This window comes from Rattus norvegicus, chromosome 9 (assembly GCF_021556685.1).
Source record: "Rattus norvegicus strain SHRSP/BbbUtx chromosome 9, alternate assembly SHRSP_T2T, whole genome shotgun sequence".
Lineage (NCBI taxonomy): Eukaryota > Metazoa > Chordata > Mammalia > Rodentia > Muridae > Rattus > Rattus norvegicus.
The window spans coordinates 23,658,499-23,671,070 of NC_141542.1; the positions used below are offsets into that span (position 1 = coordinate 23,658,499).

The 12,572-nt window shown below is 40.5% G+C and overlaps 2 protein-coding genes across 2 annotated transcripts in view; both read left to right on the plus strand.

The window, feature by feature from the left end:
- Positions 1 to 12,572, plus strand: part of LOC148003534 (disks large homolog 5-like) — a 446,357-nt gene that overhangs the window by 221,405 nt on the left and 212,380 nt on the right. The gene's annotated exons all lie outside the window — the stretch shown is intronic.
- The window catches only part of Rcn1-ps7 (reticulocalbin 1, pseudogene 7), a 102,010-nt gene that overhangs the window by 64,829 nt on the left and 24,609 nt on the right, over positions 1 to 12,572 (plus strand). The window lies entirely within an intron of this gene.

Consider the following 12,572-nt stretch of genomic DNA (forward strand, 5'->3'; position numbering starts at 1 on the left):
GAATAGAAGAGCAGTCAGTGGCAGGAACCTACTTGGTCCAGACTGGACCCAGAACCTACCTGGGCCCTGAGCATATTTGAAGAAAACCATAGGCATACAATTCTCTGTTTCCTGACTGTGGCTTATTTTGATTCAAAGCTCAAAATACCATTTTGTTGTTGTTGATTTTTAGTTGGATACTTTTCATTTCGAATTCAAATGTTATTCCTTCCTTGTTTTCCAGAAATAAGTCTGAATACCATCGCCCTCCACCTCTGCTATAAAAGTATTCCCTTCACCAGCCATCCACTTTCCCACCTAGGCAGGACCAAGGGCTGTTCATTCCATTTGTGCCCAAGAAGACCATCCTCTGATACACATGCAGATGAGGCCATGGCACAGTCCCTGTATAGTGATTGGGTAGTGGTTTAGTCTCTGGGATCTCTGCTTGGCAGGCATGGTTGTCCTTATGGGGTTGCAAGTCCCTTCAGCTCTTTCAATCTTTCTGTAATTCCTCCAACTGAGGTCCGGTTCTCAGTTCAATGGTTTGCTGCTAGCATTTGCCACTGTATTTGACATGATCTGGCTGTGCCTCTCAGGAGACATCTATATCCAGTTCCTATCAGCCTGCACTTCTTAGCTTCATCCACCTTATCTAGTTTGAAGGCTGTATATGTATAGGCCACATGTGGGGTAGACTCTGAATGGACATTCCTCTAGGCTCTGTTTTAAACTTTGCATCCCTATCCCTTCAATAGGGATTCTTCTTCTCCTTTAAAGGAAGGAGTGAAGAATCAGCATTTTGGTCATACTTCCTGAATTTCATTTGGTCTGTGAATCTTGGAGAATTTGAGCATTTGGGCTAATATCCACTTATCAATGAGTGCATACCGTGTGTGTATTTCTGTCATTGGGTTAACTCACTCACGAGGATATGTTTTAGTTCGTTCTCTTTGTCTATGAATTTCATGAAGTCATTGTTTTTGGTATATCTGTAGTAGTCCATTGTGTAGATGTACCACACTTTCTGTTTCCATTCCTCTGTTGAAGGGCATCTGGGATCTTTTCATTTTCTGACTATTATAAATAAGGCTGCTATGAACATGGTGGAGCATGTGCCCTGTTGTATGTTGGAGCATCTTTTGGGTATATGTGCAAGAGAAGTATAGCTGGGTCCTCAGCTAGTGCAATGTCTAATTTTCTGAGGAACCTCCAGACTGATATCCAGAATGGTTGTACCAGTCTGCAATCTCACCAACAATGGAGGAGTGTACCTCTTTTTCACATCTGCAAAAGCATCTTCTGTTACCTGAGTGTTTTATCTTAGCTGTTCAGACTGGTGTGAGGTGGAATCTCAGGGTTGTTTTGATTTGCATTTCCCACATAACTAAAGATGTTGAACATTTCTTTTGGTGCTTCTCAGCCACTCCATATTCCTCAGCTATGAATTCTTTGTTTAGCTCTGAACTGCAATTTTTAATAGGGTTCTTAGTCTCCCTGCAGTCCAACTTCATGAGTTCTTTGTATATTTTGGATATTAGCCCTCTATCAGTTGTAGGATTAGTAAAGGTCTTTTCCCAGTCTGTTGGTTGCTGTTTTGTCCTAACCACAGTGTCCTTTGTCTTACAGAAGCTTTGTAGCTTTATGAGGTCCCATTTGTCTATTCTTGATCTTAGAGCATAAGCCATTCGTGTTTTGTTCAGGAAATTTTTCCCAGTGTCCATGTGTTCAAGATTCTTCCCCGCTTTTGCTTCTATTAGTTTGAGTGATCTGGTTTGATGTAGAGGTCCTTGATCCACCTGGACTTAAGCTTTACACAGGGCAATAAGATGGGGATGATTTGTACTACTCCATATGCTGACCTCCATTTGAACCAGCACCCTTTGCTAAAAATGCTATCCTTTTTCCACTGGATGCTTTTGTCTCCTTTGTCAAAAATCAAGGGACCATAGGTGTGCTGGTTCATTTCTGGGTCTGCAGTTCTATTCCACTGGTCTATCTTCCTGTCTCTATAACAATACCATACAGTTTTATCACTAATGCTCTGTAAACTGCTTGAGTTCAGGGATGGTGATTCCCAGGGAAGTCCTTTTATTGTTGAGGATAGTTTTAGCTATCCTGCGTTACTTGTTATTCCAAATGAATTTGCAAATTGTTCTATCTAACCCTATGAAGAATTGGAATTGAATTTTGATGGAGATTGCATTGCAACTGTAGGTCACTTTGGGAAAATGGCCATTTTTACTATCTTCATAATGCCAACCCATGAGAATGGGAGATCTTTCCATTTTCTGAGATCTTCTTCGATTTCTTTCTTCATATCATGAAGTTCTTGTCACACAGATCTTTCACTTGTTAGATAAAAGTCACACTGAGGTATTTTTATATGATTTGGGACTGTTATGAAAGGTGTCATTTCCCTAATTTCTTTCTCAGCTTGTTTATCTTTTGTGTAGAGCAAGGCTACTGATTTGTTTGAATTAATTTTATACGCAACCACTTTGCTGAATTTGTTTATCAGGCTTAGGAGTTCTCTGTTGTAACTTTTGGGGTGTCCCATGTATACTACCCTATCCTCTGCAACAGTGATATTTTGGCTTCTTCCTTTCCAATCTGTATCCTTTTGACCTCCCTTTGTTGTCTGAGTTCTGGCTAATGCTGGGGACAACAGACAATGGAGACATCTCAGTAGCCCGCAGTAGCTTTTTGTAAAAACTGGTTGTTTCCATTTCTCCAAACCTTAGCCCTAGACAACGGCTGTATAGATTTCATTTGTGTGTGACTGCCTATCAGTTGGCCTTGGTGTGCACAATTATTGTATTATATTGACTTTCCTACTTCTTTCTCCTTCTGCTCTGGTGAATTCTGTGAAACTAGATGTTCCTTGATGTTATGATTCTTAGACAATTGGAAATTGATGCATAGGGGCACAGCACAGCACAGCCCTAGTGGCCCAGGTGGATACTGTGTATTCTCATCTTGGAAAAAATGTTATAACTGCAGAATTGTTGTTCTAGATTAGGGTTTGACCTCCAAAGACAGCTTGAAGAAAATAAGAGAAAATGAATTAGAGCCAACATTGGGACCCCAAGAAAGGAAAAAGTTATTGAAGTTAGGAAGTAAGTTTTACATAATATTATAGACTGGTTAAGGAAGTATAGAATATATAAAATAATATACAAGTAAACTAAGTCTAACTACTGGAACCCTTATGAGAGTCATTGTGTGCAAGGAGCAGAACGCTAGTGGAATTAGTGTGCTAAGGGTTACCTTGATTCTTTCTGGCCACTGCCTGGCAGTTTTGCCTATGTCATTTATCATTAGAGTGTCACAGGAAAATTCAATTAGCTGATCTCGGAGCTTTGGACTCTGAAGTATAAAAGTAAAGAATTAAAGTTTAAATAATGATAAGTTTACAATTATTATTTGGTCTCTGAAGTATAAAAGTAAAGAGTTAAAGTTTAAATAATGATAAGTTTACAATTATTATTATTATATTGGCCACAGGCCTGGGTATAGGGCAAGCCTGAAACTTTGGCGAACAGTTGTAATTCTTAGTTCTTGGTGAGATGTAGTCATTCTTTGCATTTGATTTGGCAATGATTACACAATGTCTTTTTTCTACCTGTTTTTGGATTATTAATAAAGGACTGGGGCAAGAGAAAGGCTACAGAACATGTGAAGAGTAAATGAGAGAGAACATGAGCGAGTGAATGAGAGAGTAAATGACAGAGCAAATGTTAGAACAAATGTGAGAGCGAATGAGAGAGCATGAGAAGAGCATGTGAAGAGTGAGTGGAGAGAGAATGTGAAGAGTGAATGAGGGAGCTAATGAGAGAGCGAGTCTGAGAACAAATGTGAGAGCCAGGGAGAGAGCATGAGGAGATTATGTGAGAATGAGTGAGGAGAGAATGTGAGGTGTGTATGAAGATGGTGTGTGTGAGTGACAGGAGAGTGCATGTGGTGTGTGTGAGATATGTATGAGGTGTGTATGAAGAGTGTGTGTGTGCGTGACAGGAGAGTGCATGTGGTGTGTGTGAGATATGTATGAGGTGTTTATGAAGACTGTGTGTGAGTGACAGGAGAGTGCATGTGGTGTGTGTGAGATATGTGTGAGCTGTGTATGAAGAGTGTGTGTGTGCGTGAAAGATAATGAACAGACGTGTGCATGATTGTGGGAGTTTGAGAAAAGAAAACTGCAATAAAAAAGGCAGAGTGCACAAAAGAATGCAGAGTGTGTGCAGCCTCAAGCTGAGAGAGAGAGAAAGAGAGAGAGAGACAGAGAGAGAGAGAGATAGATAGAGATAGATAGAGAGAGAGAGAGAGAGAGAGAGAGAATAACTTTAAGCCTTGAAGTTGCCTGTCAGTTTGTACCCAAAGAGTCGTCTGTGGATATGTATTATGTGCATTCCAGATATTCCTGCTTCCAGGTGAGAACTCTGATACTGTGAGAGGGCCAGGAAAGTCTGACAGAATGGCTGCAACCCTGAGGGCAGAGGACAAAATATTTGGCCTAGACCTCCTAATTTATCTTTTCACCTGAAGCCTTATTATTAAATTTTCTTACTGGAATAGGACTACGATCCTGGTGAGGGTCTTCTCTCTTGGATACTTAATCATTTCTTCGTTGTCACAGACTGTTTGAGCTTACTCCAGTCACTGGGAGTTATTCACACCTTCAAATTTGCTGAAATTTTCAGATTTCTACCATTTGTGGCAAACTGAGTGACAAAAGCAATGAATGTTGAGCACTTCACAGGGGTCCAGTGCATATGGAGCTACGGGTGTATGGATATGGTAAGTCCCTATGAGTTATTCTATGAAAGTAGGACTGTGCTCTTAGGACCCCTGCGTGACCTCACTTAACTTTGCCAGCTTTGTGGGCTTCTACACTGCTTGTCTGAGAAGAACTGAAAACTAATGAAGTAGATGTGTAGCCTCCCATTACCTTTGTCATTGTTAGGATATTAGTAGGAGAGGTTTGATTGAAATATACTCTCAAAAATATTAACAAAACCACTACCTCTTGTGTACCATCTGGATGAAGTACCAAGTTCACAGACAGTTGTTCACAAACTTCTCAAAGCCAGGAAAATGGAGCATGAAGAAAGCCAAGTCCAAGGCATCCAAAACCAGCATCCTCAACAATGCCCCAGGAAAGGCTTTGGTAAAAGACGGGAGGTACTCAAACAGTTGGCCCTCATACACTCAGAGAAGACTGTGCCAGGAGAATTGGGGAAGGATTGTGGGAGAGAGTAATTAAGTATCAGGAGTCAGTGAGCAGAACATAAAGTGAAAAAGAAAAAATATATAAATAGCAATAAAATAAAGGTCTTTAACAAAATGGGACACAATGTATTGCTGAACTAAATCTACTGTGTTTACACTTGCACATGCTTTATATCTAGAGAGACTAGATGTGATAAAGTAGGATGCCCTTGTCGTTTACATATATGATGTACACTGCAAAGATAAATGAAGTGGATAACATGCAGATCACAGATCCATTGTTCCCTCGCATCTATGTGACTCTGCTTCCCTTTTCAAAACTGTGGAAGCCTCTGCTCATCCAGGTCTCAGGGCTCACCCAAAATGCAGTCCCCTATGATCTCTGGCCAAGTGCTCTTGTGTTCCCAACAGAACTCTGCCTCAGGCTGCAGAGGCACTGAAGGGCCAGCCTTCACTTTCAAGGTGCAACCACTCTTTCAGTCTTTCCAGACTCTCTGTTACTCAACTGAAGGTTTCAGCAGAGGCCTCTCATCTCAATAACAAAAGCTTACCTAATCCAAAACATTGGGAAGCCATCCTATACTCCTGATTGCCTGCTTACCTGAGACCAAACAACATAGCTCTCTTCTTTATGCCTGTTTCCCTGATTTGAAAGTAAATATTGTGTTCATCTGTGGCATTGGTGGTAAGAATAAAATCCTTAACATTAATAAGAGGACCATGCAGAGCATGGCTTTACATTCTATATACAAATTGAATGGCTAGAGGGAATTACCAAAGAAAACAATAAGAATCCTAACAACAATTACAGAAATTATGAAATGAAATAAAACAAAAACAAAAGCAAAAACAAAAATACCTTGTGGGTGCTGGTATTAAAGGCATGTATTAACTCTGACCAGCTTTTAGGTATTTCCAATAAAAAGCAAACAAACAAACAAACAAACAGCCTTGTTACAGTTGCAGCACGTGCAGGAGAGAAAGCTGGGAGATATCCTGTGCTGCTGCCCACATTCTGTGATTCTGTAGCAACAACTTCCTTAGGAATAGGAACCTGTATGCAGTGGAATCCCTTGCTGGCACTGTCATCTCAAAAATGGGGGCTTCTCTAATCCAAAACCTTAGAATCCAGTTTACTTCAGGCCAGGAATGAAGTCAGCCATCATTAGGGAAAGAGCAAGGGAAAAATTACATAGGAAAAAATATGTGCCTTAATCAGAAAAGATCCTCAACTTCTAAGGCCTCCACAATCTCCACCCCTCTCTTCTGAGCTGTGCATAGAGATGTTGTATAACTCCAGATGGTAGGAAAAGGCAGAGTTCTTCCCAGAAAAGTCATACATGATTTTCACCCTGATATCTGTGAGGTGAGGTGGCATCGTATCACAGAGTCAGCTCACCGGGGATAAGAACACAGAAGCCACACATGACAATGCCAATGGACTCCCTCCTGAACTTATGGACCCATTAAAATTGAGGTTTAGCCTAATCTTAGGCCATTCCACTCCCTGCCCATCCACCTGATTTTTATGTTTGCTATGAGTAAAAGATCAGAGTGGAGCCCCAAATATCCTCATGATAGGACTTGGAAATTCAGGAAGAATGATAATGGAGAAGGGATGGCTATGAGGTTACAATGTGGTAACTGGGTTCTGACCAGGAACCTCGTCCTTAGCCAATGGAGACTTTAAGGCCGGGCCTCCTCCTTGTTCCAGTGCAGGCTAAGACTTCAGGGTCAGGCCAGCTCCTGCGCCCCACACAGGGCTGCCTGCATACCCTTGTGACTGCATTAGATCCAGAGTGCTCTCCGCCCCATCCTCTTCTCTCCTCTTTGTCACAGCCTTGATCCCCAAGAGCACTTGTCAAACACCTTTATACATCTATGTCAATCTCAAAGTCAGATTCCCAGAGAATCAATCCCCATAGCTGACCATAAATGAGTATTCTTTGTGTGTGTGTATATAATGTTGTAGAACACAGAATTGGGATTCTTGGTGAAAGCTTCGTGGACATGTGTCTTTGCACTGGGATCTTTCCACATGACTTAGATATCCTTGCCATGAGGTCATTACCAGTCACCTTGCCATTTCAGTTTCGTGTTTCTTTTGGATGCTATCGCTGTTTGATGTAAGATCCAAGGCTAACTTCCATACTGGGCTATGGTTTCAGACTTGTTTTACAGCCATATGGCCCTCGGGTTGTTTCCTTTTGATCCTAGAGGTTGATTAATCTTTCCAGCAAGGCTTCCAGTACTTGATAGGTACATGCTGTCAGAGCAGAGTTATACAGAATTCATATGTTGGCATTCCTCTGATGGTGCTTTCCTTTGCCAAGTCCTCAAACAGGGCAGCGCTTGGAAAAAAAAAACACTGCAGGGAAAGAAATCATATATGTGGGTCTACCCCTGGCTCCTTGAGAAATGAAAGAGGAATATGGTCTTGGCTTACTGGAAGTCTTATCCCAAGTCTAGGGAAGGGGACTCCCAGAGAGCGCTAAGCCTTCTCCTCATCCGTCATAGTCTGTATAGCCTGTGGCTTTCATGTGGTCAGTGTGATGACCTTAAAATGTTCTCGGTATTTCTGCCATGTTCTGTCTCTATACCTAGACATGACCTCAGGTGTACAGTCACATTGGAAACATAAAAAGCCTTGCATCTGAATTGTGAAATTCAATGTGTGTTATATTTAAAATACCACAATAATTGAGTGGCCATTGCTACAGTAAATATTATTAGGGGGTTTCTACCCCACCGTAGATCATTTGGTTCCCAAATAAAAGAAACAAAACTTTTAGATTTAGAATAAGGCTTAAAGTACTAGAGCTGGGCAGACATCAACCCTCTGTGCTATTTTTTCTGCTTCCCTGTCCATAACCCCGAGGTATTGCTTGCCATGCTCTGCCTGGGCCACGCCTGTTCTGACAGGCTGCCCCTCATGGTAATACACTCACGATCCACCTACCCTATGGGGTGGTGTCTCCTTCCTTCTCCTCCATGTCTTTTCCCTCTCCTTGTGGACCCTGCCTGAGCCCCCAGACCCAGGGAAACTTTGCTCTGTCCCCTCTCTTCTTCCAAGCCCATGTTGTAGGGATTTTATTAACCAATCAGGGATAACTTAGGAGGCAAAAAAGAAAGAAAGAAAGAAAGAAAGAAAGAAAGAAAGAAAGAAAGAAAGAAAGAAAGAAAGAAAGAAAATCTGGTATACATGAGGATCTCCTTGTCTTGGAGCAACCAGACCTTAGGGTACAGAATTTACCATTTGAATATACAGCAGCAGCAGACACATTATAGGCCAATCTACTTTGTAGTTGGACTCAAAGCTTGGCTCTCACACCCATTGGATGTTCAACCATGGAGAAGTTATTTTACCTTTGTGTGACGCAATTCCCTTATCTGCACAGTGATGATGATAACGAGTGTTAATTCACAGAGTTGTCTTGGGGACTGACGTGTTAATATATCTAGTATTTAAACATTAAACACCATCTACTTTGCATAATTAATAAAAGTCTGTGGAAAGAGCAAAGTCATAAAGCCAGAAGAACATTTGATTTGGAAATGGGGCCATACAACTACCTCTAATAACAAATTGAGAATCAGGGAATGGTGGAAGACTAAGGCCAGAGATTTGGGAAATCAAGGCCAGCCTGGGCTGTGTAATAAGATCCTATCTCAAAATATCAAGAAAAGTCAGGTTCATAGTAATAATAAATCAAGAAATAGCCATTGTAAAGAATTTACAAAAAGCAAAGCAGTGGAGCAGAGTGGACGCTGTGTGTCAAGTCCCTCTGCTGTCCATCTCTAGGACCAAGTATGCATCAGATCAGTGACAGGAATGGGGTGCTGAGAGCCTGGAGCAAAGGGATGCTGGCTGCATGGCCACATTTGAACAGCGCTAAAGCAGGACTAAGTGGTAAGAAAAAAAGCCATATGCAAAACATGTAAATTTTAATGTCCTCCAGAAAGGCAAAACCACAATAATTTTACTGTTTGTCAAGCTGCTTGTGTCACCAAACTTCTAATATTGGTAAGGATGTGAAAAACTCTTGTGATGCAAACCAGTTGCCAATAAGAAGAGCAACCACTGTCCTGACCAAGGTGACCTGGATGCTGTCAAATAGGCCGAGGCAGCCTGGACAGCCATCAGAGTATGTTTAACACACAGATATCTGTCATTTCAAAAGGGGTAAAATGAAGCCTGACTTTTCCCCCCACTTTTTGCAAAACCAAGAACACTCCAGCATTGAGGCTTACAAATAAAAATATGCCAAGAAACTTCATAGAATATGCATTTCTCTTGTGTGTGCTCCTGAGTGTGTGTGTTTTGTTTGTGTTTTGTGTGTGTTTTGTGTGTGTGTATGTGTGAGTGTGTGTGTATGTGTGAGTGTGTGTGAGTGTGTGTTTTGTGTGCATGTGTGTATTTCTGTGTGTATGTGTGTGAATGTGTGTGTGTGTGTTTTGTGTGCATGTGTGTGTCTGTGTGTATGTGTGTGAGTGTGTGTGAGTGTGTGTGTTTTGTGTGCATGTTTGTGTGTGTGTGTGTGTGTGTATGTGTGTTTGTGTCTGTGTGCACAAATGCTTCAATTATCTGCTATGGTGAATACTATCCCCAACTCAATTATGAAGGTTAGTATTAAGCTGTGAGTAGTATGTGGAGAGTGGTCACAAAGTATAATTAGGAGTCCTCTTCTGTTAAGTTGTCTGAGACTTCCAAATGCTGCATGATGTGAGTGGGCCTCACATCTCAGCACACTAACTCTATTAAGTACAATTCCCGTGTGTTTTTCTTAAACAATTTTCTATGAAAACCTTTAATAATTTTTTCTCCCATTCATTTTTTGTGGAGGGGACAAGGGTCTTTGTTTTTTTTTTTTCCTTTTTTCTCTTTTTTTTCTTGCTTATTTTAGGTCCACAGGATTTTCTGTAGCCTTTGAGGAAGTCCTAGACTTAGGACACTGGATCTGTATAGTTTAGGAAATTAACCAGTTCACTGAGCACATTTTTTCTTTGTTTGGTTTCTGTTTTTCTTTTGAGATCTCACTGTGGGAGCAGAGGAAGTCCTGAGGAACTGCAGCCCTAAGAGGATGTGTGTTGTAAAAATGATATGACCATGCCATGGACCCAAAGCCATTTATCCATGGGGAAAAGGCAAAGGCCCCCATAACCCTTGAGGCTCAGAGACATGACAAAGCCTTCCCAGGATGGTGTTGATAGTGTGTGTAGATAAAGTCTACTCTACCTTTCTCTGTGGCCCCATCTGGATATTTACAGCCTGAAGACTGCCCCCTGCAGAGACTGCTCCTACTGAGATTAGCTAAATCTGCCCCTTGTCAGTTACATATGCATAGTCCTCCCCTCCTTGTTTATCTGCATGTAATGCCCACTTCCTTGCTGCCCCTTGCAACAGCCCTGCTTCCTGGCCAACTCTATATAATAAACATGCTGAGCTTCTGGGATGCTGCAGCCCATGGACCCAGACGTCCCCATGTATGTGTGTCCAATGTCATTCTTCATTTCCTCCTCACCCCTGGTCAGGCCCAAGTCCCTGGAGCCACGCAAAGGACTTGGCAATCTCAGTCTGCTCCACTTTGAAGGAAGTGCTTTCTACACTGAAATCTAAAGCACACAGTGGGTTCAGCTCCCTCTCAAGTGTCTTTGGTGAGGGTTGGGGTGGGTGTGAGACCAGTTGCATTCTGACTATTGCAGTAGAGTAAGGATTCACAGTTTGCTTTTGGTGAAGGTGAGCTCCCCAAGAGGCTATCATTGCCAACGTTTTCCCAAGTCACTTCTAGGAGGTCAACTGACTCCTAGGTGAGTCTTTGGTTACACTGCTTCAGTTTTCTGTGGCTACACTGTTCAAATGGCACCCACTGGTCACACATGGCTATTTGAGATGAACTGAACTTAGAACTAAAATCTGCCTCTTTAGTCACAGCAGGCAAACCAGGAGGCAAACAGCCAGCCAGAATCCATAGCCAGAAACACAGCAGATATAGAATATTTCTATCATCTAGAAATTTCTCCTGGACAGAAGTGGTCTAGGTTCTTGGTGTCTGGTTTTTCCTTCAGGGAGAATTACTTGCTGTACTAATATCCAACGGTTTATTTTTAAAGCAACTTTAACAAAATACGACTTACTCATCCCCAAATTAATCCAGTTTAAGTCTACAGTGCAATGGTTCCCCATAAATCTACCCGAGTTCCCCATAAATCTACCCGAGTTCGTCGCTAGACCATGGAACAAAAGAACGAGAGTGTATGCAGTTATGTAAAATGGTATGCAACAGTATTGTCCACTGCATAATTATACTGCGCTACTTTTGAATTCTTCAAAATTCAGGCCTTTTATTGATAGTTGTACAAAAATACATTATCCTAGAGTTGAGAAAATATACAGTATTTCATCTGGGCTTTTTTTTTCATTGAGACTTTAATATTTTTGCATCTTTTGCTAGTATCGTTAGATTCTTTATAAGAGTTTTATTTTTTGGAGTTTTTTTTTTCTTTTTGTTTTTTGTTTTTTTTTTTTTTTTTGTTTTTTGCCAATCTGGTCAGTATTTGATGCCATTTCAATGTTCTCAGGATTTTGATGAAAATAATACTACAATGATAAAGTGATACTCATTTTCTTGAGCCATTTACATATGTATATACACACATATATGGGAAGTTATATATACATATTTCTATGCTATACTGTGTAGAATACAATTCTATTATACGTCAACATATACATTTTGCTCAATATGATTTCTGTGAATGTTATCAGTCATGGGGAAATATTAAGAGCCTGAATAAACATGGACAATATTTGCAGAATGCACATAAAATTGAAGATGGTATATAAGAAAAATGTGAAGTATATCACTTACACTTTCATATCGAATGCACTTTAAAATTTTTAATAGATTAAAAAATTTAAATCATCTTTACCCAGTTCCTTGTTTTTTTTCGAAATGTGTATCCTGGATGATTTGAATTATATATGCTGTTTAAGATCCTTTTAACAACAGTGACCTAATGCCTTAAATGTGTTTCTGATATTTCCATTCACTTGATCACTATTCAATAATTGTACCATGTTGATAACCGTACTTTCTTTTTTATCACTTTAAGAATGTAACTTTCATGTGTGAGTATACACTTTTGATCCTAACACTTTGAAGGCATAAGCAGGTGGATCTGTTTTTTGAGGTCGACCTGGTCTATATAGGAAAACCCTATCTTAAAAAAAATCAATCAATAAATAAGCAAATAAATAAAAAGAATTTAAAACATTTCTAATTAATATGAACACAACCACATCTTTAATAACAATTGATTTTTATTGCTGATAATTCATATAATCAATTTACAAAATGTTACAT